Raw genomic sequence first — 15381 nt, 5'->3', positions numbered from 1 at the left:
ATATATATATATATATATATATATATATATATATATATATATATATATATATATATATATATAATTTCCTTTTGTTACTAAAAGTAATATGCTTTTGAAAAGTGCATTGGAAGTTTCTCTTAACTTTTGAATTGTTAAACTTATTTAAGGAACAATTTAGAAAGAAAAACTTTAAATTCGAATTTAAGTATTGAATCTATTTTAAAGCTTTGAAATAAGATAATCATTTAGTTGTGAAATCATAAAAAATAAATTAAAATATCATAAAAGGATTGGTCTTATTAAAACATACAGGTAGTATCAGCAGTTTCAAAGAATAGCAAAACAACGAAAAGCAGATAAGTGAAAAAACAAAAATCCGATAAGCGAAACAACGAAAATCCAAAACAGGTAAAGTCAAAACCAATATTGCAATCTGTCAAAAGCCAATATCACATTCTGTTAAAACTCCAGTATTTCGTTAATATAGATCCCGCACCTATATGTTTTCAAAAATCGCAGATCGCTGAGTTATGTTAATATCATCCGATACCAAACGCCGATAAAATATTTTCCGATATAATGACAAGTGTCAACTGTAGAAATTTCACCGTAGATCACCTGTTAATGCAATATACTAAAGAAAAATACCAGATCTACTTCTTCAAAAAACTTGCAGAAGCTTAATCGATTGTCAGCAAGATCAAATAGAACACATATATCTGAGAATGAGAAAGCAATCACACATGAACACAGAAGAATACTCTAGGGAAAGCCTCAGCCTAAAACCCCAATCTTTGTATTATCATACCAGTGGAAATATGTCCGGATTACACAAAGCCTTAGCTCCGAAGCTATCCAGCTCTCAGTACAATCCCTCTGCTACTCATAGATAGTCAAAGGCTTCTCACAAACCGTCTCCTCTGCCCTCCAAGCCTCCTATTTCCTTGCGCAGTTTTTCTTGGGGTCCAGTGCTTCCACTTGTGTGAATTCCCACCTCACACTACTCACTTGGCTCAATAGTAACTGTGCAATCCTAAAGGAGATAATTCGTTCTGCATGGATGAGTTTCATATATAGGAAAATTCCTCCAACTGATGGTACACTATCCCTTCCTGTGATCTCAACTGGGTCTCTGATTGAACTGACATGCATGAGTTATTTATGAGAGAATATTCAGTTGTCGAAGAGCAGCAGTTACATGCATGCAAGCATTAACAAACTGAAGCCACAATTAATTCTACAAACTATTAGAACTAATCTAACTAGACTTAACTTAGTTAACTGAGCTAACTAATTACAACTCAAAGTACAACTCATCCTCATCTCCTTAAATAAGGGATAAATTCCTCAATCAATGGAGAAACTGTTGCATGTCTTCACATAGACTTCATGTTTGATTTTCTCCAACTAATTAGCTCAAGATGAATTAATTAATTATTTTACAAACAACTACTAAGATCAAATTTGAATTTTGCTTCTCAATTTTATTTTAGAGACTAACTAAAATTGGAATCCATCCCGAAATGCTATTTATAGCAATGCTATTTTTAGCGCTTCCATTTTTCATTCCTTGTTGCTATGTCCAACACTAGTACCCAAACTGCTATTTATAGTAGTGTTATTTTTAGCACTTCTATTTTTAGCATTTCTTGATATTTTCAATGCTCCCTCTCAACAAGAGCATTCGACTTGAACCCGATCTTGAACCTTTGGAATGTTCTGCATGCAACGCTTCTCCCAAGTGTTGTTGCTGCAACAACTCTAGAAACAAAAAAAATCTCCCAACTGACCTCTCTGTTGGGCTAGAAACATCCTCTGATGCTGAAACTCCATCTACTGCTGACAAGTTCTCCCTCTCTGACCTCTGAGCTACTGCAACACTCCATGCATCTTGCATCATTGCACACCTCTCTGTGCCATCCTGCACTAGTGAAACACTCATGTGCCTCTCGCATTGCTATAGCTTGCTAGCTCTACACAGTCTTGGGACTCTTGCACTATAGCTGTCTCTGTTGCTCCATCTACATCTGTCTCTACCCACTCAGCTGTTGTGTGTGGAGCATGATTGTTCAGAGGTCTTTGTTTCAGCCGGATGTATACCCCAGGAAGTTTTGTACACCCCTCCACGCGGGGGGTGTGGGGGGGGACTTGTCCCCCCCGCGGGGGTCCGGGGGGGCCCATCCCCCCCGGCTGGGGGTCAGGGGGCCAGCGGTCCCCCAACGGGGGCTCGGGGGCAGCGCCCAAAGCCAAAAATAAATGTAAAATTGCCTTGTAAAAGTATAGTAATTTCTAGTCAATCTAGGTCGTTCATTAGGCGGATGATCTGACGGTAGAACTTATGTTTAGTTTAGGGTTTTTTGCCCTAGAAGGCAACCCCTCTCTTTGTATGAGGGCATTGTATTTGAGGTTGTGTGATAGAGGTGTATTTTGTGAGCGAGAAACAGAGAGGTGAGACTGTGAGAGAAAACAGAGGATATTACAGCGGATTTGCTGTAGGTTGTTTCTCTTCATTTTGCTGGATAATAAAAAGGAAGGACTGGCTGTTTGGGGTGGACGTAGCCCAAACTGGGTGAACCATGTATATCTGTGTCTCTCTTGTTTTGTGCGTTTTCTGTGTTTATATTTCTGCAATATTTTATGTGCTCCATTGCTCCGTAATATATAATTTTCTAACAACTGGTATCAGAGCCGAAGGTCTATTTGGCTGATAAACTCGCAGGAAAGAAGGGTTCCTGGTTCGAGTGGGAGCAATGGCGGAAGATGGTAAGTTTAGGGTCGAGAAATTTAACGGCAAAAACTTCTCGCTGTGGAAGATGCAGATGGAAGATTATCTGTATAATAAAGATCTATACCTACCATTGGGCGAAAAAACAAAGATGTCGACGGGTATGAAAGATGAAGAATGGAACCTTCTCGATAGAAAGGAACTCGGAACAATACGGTTGTGCCTTGCTGTGTCAGTCGCCTTCAAAATTTCGAAGGAAACCACGACAGAGGGTTTGATGAAGACGTTGTTGAAACTATATGAAAAACCCTCGGCCTCAAACAAGGTATTTCTTATGAAACGGTTATTTAATATGAATATGTCGGAAGGTGGATCTGTTGCAAACCATTTAAATGATTTTAATACAGTTACAAGTTAGCTAAGTTCTGTAGGGGTAAACTTTGATGATGAAGTTAGAGCTTTGTTATTCTTGTGCTCATTACCAGAAAGTTTGAATGGTTTGGTAATGGCCATTAGTAACTCCGTTTCTGGATCTAGTACTTTAAAGTTTGATGATGTTGTCGGTGCTATCCTTAGCGAGGAAATGCGACGGAAAAGCTCCGGTGAGACATCAGGAAATGATTTGAGTGCAGAGTCTAGAGGAAGAAAAATGGAAAGAGGAAAGAGCTCAGGATATCGTAGTAAATCAAGGAAAGGCAGATCCAAGTCCAGATTGAGGATAGTGTGCTGGAAATGTGGAAAGAAAGGACACCTAAAGAAAGACTATAGATCTCGGAAGGGAAAAGAAGGAGATGCACAGCAAGAAAACAATCATGAAGCAAATGTGACAGGTGAGGTGTTACAAGATGCTTTCATTCTTTCTTTCGAAAATATTACTGATTCCTGGGTGGTAGATTCAGGGGCTTCATTCCATGCCACACCTGATAAGAAATAATTTCATGACTATGTTCAAGGAGATTTTGGACAAGTTCGTTTGGGTGATGATAAACCCTGTAAAATCGTTGGAATGGGTAATTTCTTGTAAAATAGCAGAATGGAAACCAATGGCTATTAAAGGAGGTAAGGCATGTTCCAGATCTAAAGAAAAATCTGATTTCAACAGGGCAGTTAGGCGGTGAAGGTTGTGTGACAACTTTCACAGATAAAGCTTGGAAGGTCACCAAAGGATCCCTGGTAATAGCAAAAGGCGAAAAGGTTGGTACATTGTATTTATGCAATGGTATTTCTAACTATGTTAATGCTTTAACTTACAAAGGAGCAGATGCAGCATTATGGCATCATAGGCTCGGACACATGAGTGAAAAGGGGATGAAGATTCTTCACTCAAGGAATTTGTTGGCGGGTTTGAAGAATGTTGATTTGGATTTCTGTGAGAATTGCATTTATGGAAAACAGAAGAGAGTCAGATTTCTCAGAGTTGGGAAAGAAAAGAAGAATGAAAAATTAGAGCTTGTGCATACAGATGTATGGGGACCTACTCAGGTATTATCTCTCGGTGGCTCTCGTTATTATGTTAATTTTATTGATGATGCAACTAGAAAAACTTGGATTTATTGTATTAAGAATAAATCTGATGTATTTGATACTTTCAAGAAATGGGAAGCTTTGGTTGAGATTGAGAAAGGAAAGAAATTAAAGTGTCTTAGATCAGACAATGGAGGTGAATATTGCAGCAAAGAGTTTGATAGGTATTGTTTAGAGCATGGAATTCGTAGAGAGAAGACAGTTCCAGGAACACCACAAGAAAATGGTGTGTCAGAAAGGATGAATAGAACAATCATGGAGCGTGCAAGGTGAATGAGATTGCATGCAGGATTGCCTTTACAGTTTTGGGCAGATGCTGTAGATACTGTTGTTTATCTAATAAACAGAGGGCCTTCAAGTTCCTTGGATGGTGGTGTTCGAGAGGAAGCATGGACAGGTAAAAAGGTAAACTACTCTTTTTTAAAGCCTTTTGGTTGTGAGGCCTTTGTCCATATTGATAAAGAAAATAGAACAAAGCTTGAGGCAAAGTCAAAGAAATGTACCTTTATTGGATATGGTGTTAATGATTTTGGTTATCGCTTATATGATTATGAAATTCACAAAATCATTAGGAGCAGAGATGTAATATTCAATGAAAAGGTCTTGTATAAGAATCAGTTGTAGGAAGCCCCCGAGGGATAGCTCAAATGGTCGAGTTCCCGTTGATAGTACTCTCCGGTTTGAGAGGTCACGGGGTCAAATCTCCTCGACGCCCTCGGGGGTAGGCCTGATGGCCGTGCAGCTCTACGTGGACGTAGCGGCCCACCTCCGGTGCCCCCGTGAACCACATCGAAAAAAAAAAAAAAAGAATCAGTTGCAGGAAAAGAAGCAAGAAAAAGAAAACAAGGAATACACAGTTCTTGACGAAATCATTGAAAAAGTAAAGGTGCCTAAAAATAATAATAATCAACAACCACAACAACGGACACCACCATAACAGCAACAGGCACCCCAAACACCCGAAAGTGGTGTTAGAAGATCTACCAGGATAAGTAGACCCCCTGAACGTTACTCTCCTTCATTATATTATTTATTGTTGACTGATTCTGGTGAACCCGAATGTTATGAAGAAGCAGTGCAGGTAGAAACCAGAAAGAAGTGGGAGCAAGCCATGAAAGAAGAGATGGACTCCTTAGCACATAACCAGACTTGGGACTTAGTCAGGTTGCCTGCAGGTAAAACAGCATTGCAGAATAAATGGGTTTACAGGCTGAAGGAAGAAGATGGAGGAAAACAAAGGTATAAAGCTAGACTTGTGGTGAAGGGGTTTGCACAGAAGAAAGGTATTGATTTTGATGAAATATTTTCTCCTGTTGTTAAAATGGCTTCAATCAGAACTATTTTAAGTCTTGTAGCAGCTGAAGATTTGCATCTTGAGCAGTTAGATGTAAATACAGCCTTTCTCCATGGGGATTTGGAGGAAGAGATATATATGCAGCATCCACAAGGATATGAGGTGAAATGGAAGGAGAAACTAGTGTGCAGGTTGAAGAAGAGCTTGTATGCCTTAAAACAGGCTCCAAGGCAGTGGTATCTAAAATTTGACAAGTTTATGTCTGAACAAGGTTATACTAGATGTCACTCTGATCATTGTGTTTATTTGAAAAATCAAAATGATGGCAGCTATATTATATTGTTATTATATGTAGATGACATGCTTGTTGCAGGATCTAACATGCAGGAAATAAATGTGCTCAAAAGAAAATTGGCAAATTCATTTGCAATGAAGGATTTGGGAGCTGCAAAACAAATCCTTGGTATGAGAATAACTAGAGACAGGAAAAATCGTAAATTAACAGTGTCTCAGAATGAGTACATACAAAAGGTGTTGAAAAGATTTAACATGCACAATGCAAAACCAGTTAGTACACCTTTTGCTATCCATTTCAAACTTAGCAAGGAAATGTGCCCAAAGACCCAAGAAGACATGGATTATATGTCTAAAGTTCCATATGCATCAGCAGTTGGAAGCTTAATGTATGCAATGGTCTGCACAAGGCCCGATATTGCACATGCAGTGGGAGTTGTAAGCAGGTACATGAACAATCTAGGAAAGGAACATTGGATGGCAGTGAAATGGATTCTCATATATTTGAAAGGTACCACAAATCAAGCATTATGCTTTGGTGGTTCAAACATCTCCCTACAAGGATATGTTGATGCGGATATGGCAGGTGACAGAGATAACAGGAGGAGCACTACAGGATATGTATTTACTGTTAGAGGAACAGCTTTCAGTTGGGTTTCAAAAATCCAAAGTGTTGTTGCACTTTCAACAACAGAAGCAGAGTATGTTGCTGCTACAGAGGCTAGTAAAGAAATGATTTGGTTACAAAGGTTTATGGGTGAGTTGGGTAAGAAGCATGATATGGGCACGTTATACAATGATAGCCAAAGTGCCATTCATCTTGCAAAGAACTTAGCATTTCATTCCAGGACTAAACACATACAGCTCAAGTATCATTTCATACGATCAGTGTTGGAGGATGGAGAGTTGAAGCTGGAAAAGATACACACTAGCCAGAATCCTGCAGATATGCTAACAAAAGTTGTAACCAAGGAGAAACTGAGAACATGCTCAGTTTCAACTGGTATTCAAGGATGACGATGAAGATGAGAAACAGCCAAGTCCAAAGTGGAGTCATTGTCCAGCAAATGAAGCAGCGGTGGAGTTGCTACAATCATTCTCCAAGTGGGAGATTGTTTTGTGTGGAGCATGATTGTTCAGAGGTCTTTGTTTCAGCCGGATATATACCCCAGCAAGTTTTGTACACCCCTCCATGCGGGAGGGTGCGGGGGGGACTTGTCCCCCCTGCGGGGGTCTGGGGGGGCCCATCCCCCCCGGCTGGGGGGTCCGGGGGCTCGGGGGCAGCGCCCCCGAAGCCAAAAATAAATGTAAAATTGCCTTGTAAAAGTATAGTAATTTCTAGTCAATCTGGGCCGTTCATTAGGCGGATGATCTGATGATAGAACTTATGTTTAGTTTAGGGTTTTTTGCCCTAGAAGGCAACCCCTCTCTTTGTATGAGGGCATTGTATTTGAGGTTGTGTGATAGATGTATATTCTGTGAGCGAGAAACAGAGAGGTAAGACTGTGAGAGAAAACAAAGGATATTACAGCGGATTTGCTGTAGGTTGTGTCTCTTCATTTTGCTGGATAATAGAAAGGAAGGACTGGCTGTTCAGGGTGGACGTAGCCCAAACTGGGTGAACCACGTATATCTGTGTCTCTCTTGTTTTGTGCGTTTTCTGTGTTTATATTTCTGCAATATTTTATGTGTTCCATTTCTCCGTAATATATAATTTTCTAACATCAGCCAGTCCTGCTACTCCTCATCGAGGCTCCCGTAGGAAGGTCTAATCAAAGAGGTTGGGTACCTCAATGATCCTGCCCCTATTCCAGCCTTCTTGGGACTGGCACTCCACATCGCCCCACCTCTGACCTAAAGGTGTGGATGCATGTGATACCTCTGCCCACTTGGCTTGAGATTTCCCCCTACTAGAGGTCTCTGCATGAGTGGATGTCTCTACTCGATCTCCTCTCATCTTCTCTAGTTGTGGCTACTCCACAACCTCTTGAAGTTTCTTTACCAATTGTGGCTCCTTCACAATTGTCTAAGACTTCTTTTGCCGTTGCATGTTGAGAGGTAATGTACTCTCCCTCTCAACCACCAAGTCTCCATCGGTTTCCTTGCTCCTTAAGGTTTTGCATGCATATTGAACCTTAAGAGAATACAGGTTCTTGACTCATGAACTAATGTGCTTCACCTGTGTCGTGGTGATATGTCTAAGGAAAACCTTTCCCTTACTGAAGACTACATCATAGCCTTTGTCTTCCAGCATCGCGATCGATACCAAGTTTTTCCTCAGTCCTGGTACATACTTAACATTGGTCAAGGTAATGCGAGCTCCATGCTCCCTTAGAAAAACAGCCATGCCTACACCTGAGACACTATAATTTTCATCATTACCCATCGCTATGAGTATTTGGAGATCTTTCTCCTCCAAGGTATTGAACAAAATCTTGTCACCGGTCATGTGGAAAGAAGCTCCACTGTCAAGAAACCAACCACATCCCACCATGGATGAAACCATGCATGCGAAGAGGGTGAAATCCAACTTGAACTGTGAGGTAAATGCCTCACCTTCAGATCCTTCCTTGGAACCCATCTTGGATTTCTTCAGTGGACAATTTGTAGCAAAATGGCCCACCTCATGACAATGAAAGCATCACACTTTCGATTTGTCAAACTTCTTCCCACCATGGGAAGAACTAGATTTGGGATGAGAATCCTTCTCCTTCCCTTTCTTCACCTTACTCACTAAGGTGCAATTTTCTTCATCCTCCTTGAATGAAGAACCATCTTTGGTGCTTCTTCTTATCTCCTCCTGCATCAGATCTGACCAAAGTTGTTCCTAAACTAGCAATTTCTTTCTTCCATTTACCGAGTCTTGGTAGCTATGCCAGCTTTTAGGAAGACCAAGGAGCGCAAGACTCACCATGTCATCATTGGCTATCATGATCCCTACACTTCCAAGCCCATCCCTGCAGGTGGTGAGCTTTTTCAGATATGTAGAGATCGTGTTGCCCTTTTCACACTTGATTTTCCGAAGCTTGTCTTTCAATGCCAGCTTCCTCTGATCGTTGTTGTTCTGATATAGATCTTTCAATGTTTTCCACATCAAAAACAATGTCTCCTTCCCATGGAGACTTGAGACTATGTGGTCTCGAACTCCCTCCAGAAGGATTCTCCTTGCTCTAGCCACACATTTCTTCCATTCTGCCAATTCTGTAGCATTAGCCACTGCCGGCTTGGGGACTTCTTGATCAATGAAGTCCTTTAGACCATTATCCTCTAATACCTCTTCCATGTGATCCTTCTAGGCTGTATAATTTGAACTGCCATCAAGAGCATATTCAAGTCTTAAACCGTTGAATTCCATTGGTGAAATTGAGATGTGATAAGAACTCGATTTCTATATTTAGTAACCTAAAACTTCGAACTTCTCCCTTCTTGTATACATTTCTCTCATTTGATCACCTTTTCTCTAGTACCATGTAGAAATTTCACCGAAGATCACCTGATAATGCAATATACTAAAGCAAAATACTGGATCTACTTCTACAACAAACGTGTTGAAGCTTAATCAATTATGAGTAAGATCAAATAGAACACATATATCTAAGAATGAGAAAGAAATCATACATGAATACAAAAGAATACTCTGGGGAAAGCCTCAGCCTAAAACCCCAATCTCTGTATTACCATACAAGTGAAAATATGTCCAGATTACATAAAGCCTTAGCTCGGAAGTTATCCAGCTCTCAGTACAATCCCTCTGCTACTCATAAATAGGCAAAGGCTTCTCACAAACCTTCTCCTCTACCCTCCAAGCCTCCTATTTCCTTGTGCAGTTTTTCCTGGGGTCTAGTGCTTCCACTTGTGTGAATTCCCACCTCACACTGCTCACTTGGCTCAGTAGTAACTGTGCAATCCTAAAAGAGATAATTCCTTCTGCATGGATGAGTTTCTTATATAGGAAAATTCCTCCAACTGATAGTACATTATCCCTTCCTCTGATCTCAACTGGGTCTCTAACTGAACTGACATGCATGAGTTATTTATGAGAGAATATTCAGTTATCTGGAGAGCAACAGTTACATGCATGCAAGCATTAACTAATTGAACTCACAATTAATTCTACAAACTGTTAGAACTAATCTAACTGGACTTAACTCAGTTAACTGAGCTAACTAATTACAACTCAAAGTATAATGCATCCTCATCTCCTTAACTAAGGGATAAATTCCTCAATCAATGGAGAAACTATTGCATGTCTTCACATAGACTTCATGTTTGATTTTCTCCAACTAATTAACTCAAGATGAATTAATTAATTATTTTACAAACAACTGCTAAGATCAAATTCGAATTTTACTTCTCAATTTTAGTTCAGGGACTAACTAAAATTGGAATCCATCCTGAAATGCTCTTTATAGCAATGCTACTTTTTTCACTTCCATTTTTCATTCCTTGTTGCTATGTCCAACACTGGTACCCGAACTGTTATTTATAGTAGTGCTATTTTTAGCACTTCTATTTTTAGCATTTCTTGTTGCTATTTTCAACATCAATGTCACGTGAAAAAACGTTTGAAAATTAAATGACCACTCTACGTAGTTCTAATTTCAAGGTTTTTTGATGATTTGTAATAATTTTGAGTTAATGTGAAAGGATTTTCTATAAAGTTCACATTGAATTGATATGGCTCTTTGCATCTTTCGAGCTCTTGTTGCTTATCTTGGTTTGTTTATTTCTAGGTAAATTCCAATAAAGATCAGTTAAAGGGCATGTCAAGAATAATTAAGGTGAGGAGGAAGTCCATAATACAAGAAGAACCAGTCTTGCCCCCTGAAGAAGTGTTTGAGTTGTCTCTATTATTTACAGATACTACATGCACTTCGGATGCAGATTTTTCCGCCTAGGAGGAAATATACAAAGTATTCAAGGATGAAAATCCAAGAATAATTGTGAAACAAGCTGCTACTGCTGATGATTCTCCTCCAAGTAACAATGACAGATGGATTGATGTGGCCAATTCATTTCTGCACAGAATTGTTGCTCGCCTAAAAATTCTACCATATACAGATATGGTGAGATGGGTTGTTGACCATCTGGACATTACAGATAGAACATTTATAACTCCCAAGAAGATGGTTATTGGATCTTTTAAAGCTAGGTATTTAAGGAAAATGTATCATCTACCTCAACCTCAGAAGAAATATGATATATGCAATTTGTCCAGAAATTCATGCAAGAGAATTTGAATCTTGTGGAGTTGATCAAAGAATGGAGAAGGAACCAAAACAAAAACAGGTGAGAGGACAGGGGTATGTATTCGTTAGCCTCTATTGTTGGCTCTTTCTCTCAATGATATTGTTGCCATGTTATGTTGCCTCTATGGTTATCCAAATACACATAAACTCTCTAAAGAATGGGTGCCATTTATAGAAGCCTACATTGATGGCTATATCATGGATTGGGCGACTATTTTATCCAACAATTTGAACATTCAAATTTGCAATTACAGACAGAAGTGAAATGTTCTTGAAAGAAAAACTCATCCTTTATTTATAAGCGCCTATGCCATGGACAAAATTTGTTTTTCTTATGATTTTCCATCTTTAGGATGGAAATGGACAGACCAATTTCCTAGTCTTATATCTATTTATCTCGATATCCTTTAAGAAACCAAATACCATGCTCACTTCTACAAAATATGTCATGAGGTCATGCTCCCTATCCACCAAGAGGTATTTGGCAGAAAAGCCCCTAGACATACTACAAAATCCAATAAAGACTTAAAGCCTATAAGAAAGTGGTTTGGGGAAGATTCATTTATTTACATTTAGGTTTTTGGTAGCCTTGCCCATCCTCATGTTTTTGCCCTTTTTGTCTGAGATAAATTGCTTGCCAAGGAAATTGCTTATCAAATAGTTAGTAAGAGCTTAACTAAAGTACTTAAAGATGCCAAGAAATTTTCTTGGCCATGTTTTCCTATCCCCTGTGGTACCTATTCCTTAGAGAATTTCAAGCATTCCTTAGTTGAAATTGAACAATTAAAAGCCTTTAGTTTTCCAACCATACTAAATAGGACATATGAACCTAATGGCGTAGCTAAAGATGTTACAACACAAACTAAGCTCAAACCATTTTCAAGCGAGCTTGACAAGTTTGATGATTTGTTTGAAATGGTTCCAGAGTACTATATGGTAGAAACATTGGCAACATATCGTCTAAGTCCTAAAAAATTTATTAGATTCAATCAATATCGTCAACGAACAATATCCCATTTTCCAAAATCCCTGTTAAAACAATTTCGACAGAACTCATAAGTTTCAGATTCATCAACCTCCTTTTCAAAAGATCCAGTTATTTCATAAGTCTTTGAAACAACTACTACAGTTGTTCAACAAACAAGCGAAATTAAAGAGGAGAACAAATTGGATGAAGTATGGGAGGAGTTCAACCGTGTTTTGACAACATAAGAAGATTGGGTTACAGGTATCTTGGTCGATATACAAGAAAAAATTGTTACATTCAACAAAGAAATAGAATAGGTTCTAGAAAAGACAGGGATAACCTCATTTACTATTGAGGCTTCCCAAGGGAATATTATTCCTAAAACTCCCAAGAATAACATTAATGCCGAAATTGTCAATCAATAAACTGTGGCTAATGATATAGAAATAGTTCTTGTATTCCATACTACCGAGATAGTCCTTAACATTGAAGAAATCTCGCCTTTGGAGGTATTTTACATTCCAAAGCATAAAGCAGTAATGAGTAGTTAAAGGAAGAAAAGAAAGTTAGAGCAATTGCAAGCTCTAGTTTCAAATGAAACTCATTTTCAAGTCCTTTGGAAAGGAGCTCAAACAACCCCTGACAAGGAATTGAACAGACTATCTCAGTTCACACGAGCTTACACAAGTGCTACCATTGATAAAGATGCAAAATACAACTGCTAATGAAAGAAAAAGATCAAAGGATTTCTCAATTAGAACAAACTTTCTAGATTGAAAAGAAAGCAATTGAGCAATAACTGCAAGGAAATCTTACCGAGTTACATAAAAGCTGTAATGACTTAAAGTTACAATTTGAATCTAAAGTGAGGGACAAAGATGAAAAGATATTGCAATTGCAACAAAGGATAAACCAGCTAAGGGAAAATCCTGAGATAAATGAATTCCACAAGGAGGCATCAGAACTAGATGTACTGCTAACAAAACTGCAGGTTATCTTCTATAGAAAATTGGGTTTAATTGATGACTTTTCAAAAGACCAGCAATTTCTTAATAAACCAACTCTTCGATTTAAGGATTTTTTATGAAGTGATTGATGAGAAAATTTCTGAGTGTATATATATATATATCTATATATATATATATATTGGCAAGACAGTGCTCAGGGAAGATCAACTGATCTTCCTCGAATTGAATAATCATAGAAGGATGTCATTTTCGGTGACTGGGATATCAAAATGGAATGGGGAGAAATGGCTATTGTCATAGCGAGAAATCTTGCCTCAAATTTCACTAAATACATTACAGATACCTTATTGTAGGCCAATATAATTCAGGAATGCCCGAAGGACACCTTACCAGATGTCAAAGCTTTAAAACAATGTTGGAAAGAAACATCTAAGAAGAAGGTTCAAGATATTCAGGGTTTATCACAAGCGAACCTTGAAAGTTATTTGAATTTTCTAGTGAAGCCGCATAGTCATGGCTCATGCTGAGGTGTCTCTCGAGTGTAGCAGTATAACTTCTTCCAATTCTTAGTGATGTGGTGTTTACGGGACAAATGTGCATGCAACTGGTACATTCCCCCCAGCTGAAGCTGCTCACGGACATATATGATCTAAGAGAGCAGATGAAGAATCAATCTAGAGCACAGTGATGAGTTCATATTACAACCAATCACTAATTTAGTTATGCTTTACCTTAGCTTAGTTTTTTGAAGTTTTTTTGAATACTTTTATTTTAAATTTACTACTTTTGTAATATTAATAGGTTATTTAAACCCCTTTCATGCATTTAGAAAGGGTTCCAGAATTTTGAGAAGACAACTTTGAACTTGCACTATTGTTTGATCCAAAGTTATCTAATTGAGAAGTTGAGCCTGAAAGCTATATTTTTCATAAGCAGAGCACTAATGCATCAGGTACTATTATATTTATGTTATCATTATGTGTTATTGAATTAGATAGTGAATCTCTTATGCATTATTTTGTTATATAAATGCTTTGAAAACAATCAGCCATTATCACTATTGATGTGCAAAATTGAATGATTTGTGATTATGTATGAGATAACGAGATCTTTTGTGTGATTGAGTTTTAACCAACTAAATTAATTAACTATTTAATCAATTTACTTTATCATATATGCTTTCTTTTCATCAAAGTATTGAATGATATATATTGTTATATACTTTGTAAATTATTTCTTTGAATCACATACAAAGATGTACTATCCCGAGAAATAAGTAAAATAAGTTTATTAAGTAATTTTATCATTAGTTATAAAATCATTTCATCAGTTTTCATTTTTTCATTATATTAAATCTCTTTAAAATGGGAAACTAGCCCCTATATATCCACTAGTCGGACCCACCAATTTCAACGGAAACGGAGTTGCTTTAAGCTCCCGACCGAGTGGTATTCCCCAATGTTGAGGCAGTCAAGTTACAACCTTCAACACCATCCCATCCATTCATAATTTCTCTTTAATAGAAAATATTTAGCATTTCCTTTCAATATTCCAAATTGTGTTTCTTATTACAGACCTCATAAAGAAAGTTTTACTAATACCATTGTATTTACAGAGAAAGGTTCATCAAGTTACACCAAGAAGTTACAATTACACTATTGTACTTACAAAATTTTTGGAGAGCAAAGAACTTATCTAGTTAGATTTAGGTTGCCAAGGAAATTACATAGGAGAAAAAACACTCCACCCGACCAATGAGAATGGCCATCATGTCCATTCCCCCCCCCCAGCCTTTTCACTTCCAGAACATTAATTTTGACAGTGACCCGGAAGGGTCTATTCTCAAGCATCAAGACCCTGTAATCCAACCTATAAACTTAGGGATTCCACTGGCCAACCGCCAACTCAAGAATACCCTAACTGGCAATGTCATGCCCTTCCTCAACAACGTCTTGTTTGAGGAATCAAATACTTCCCAGTCTCCCCTCTTCAGATCCCTCAAGTATTTCCCTTCCTCCCCTCCTTGGATTTTGTTCCCCAACATACGAATGGGAGTAACTTTCTAATTGTTCTGGTAAATGAAAATTTTCATCTAGGGTGTTTTCCCCATAGTTCCATTGGCCTGCCACAACTAAATTTCTTTTTTTGTATAAATAAAATTAAAATATGTTAACATTTAAATTTCCCACTAAGCTTCCACACAACCCATGGTTCACCAAGTTAATGTAGTAAAGTAAATTCAATAGTTACTTTTCACTAAGGGGTATTACAATTCTAAAATAGACACACCTATTGGCATAATTTAAATTGTGAAAGCTCTATTCGAAAATAGACATACATATCAACAGAATTACACAAAATATGAAGTGTAGTTATTT

This window comes from Pinus tabuliformis, chromosome 8 (genome assembly GCF_031772625.1).
Source record: "Pinus tabuliformis cultivar Carrire ecotype Pingquan chromosome 8, CPIR1, whole genome shotgun sequence".
Taxonomy (NCBI): Eukaryota; Viridiplantae; Streptophyta; class Pinopsida; order Pinales; family Pinaceae; genus Pinus; species Pinus tabuliformis.
Note: the sequence above shows the minus strand (reverse complement) of the source record.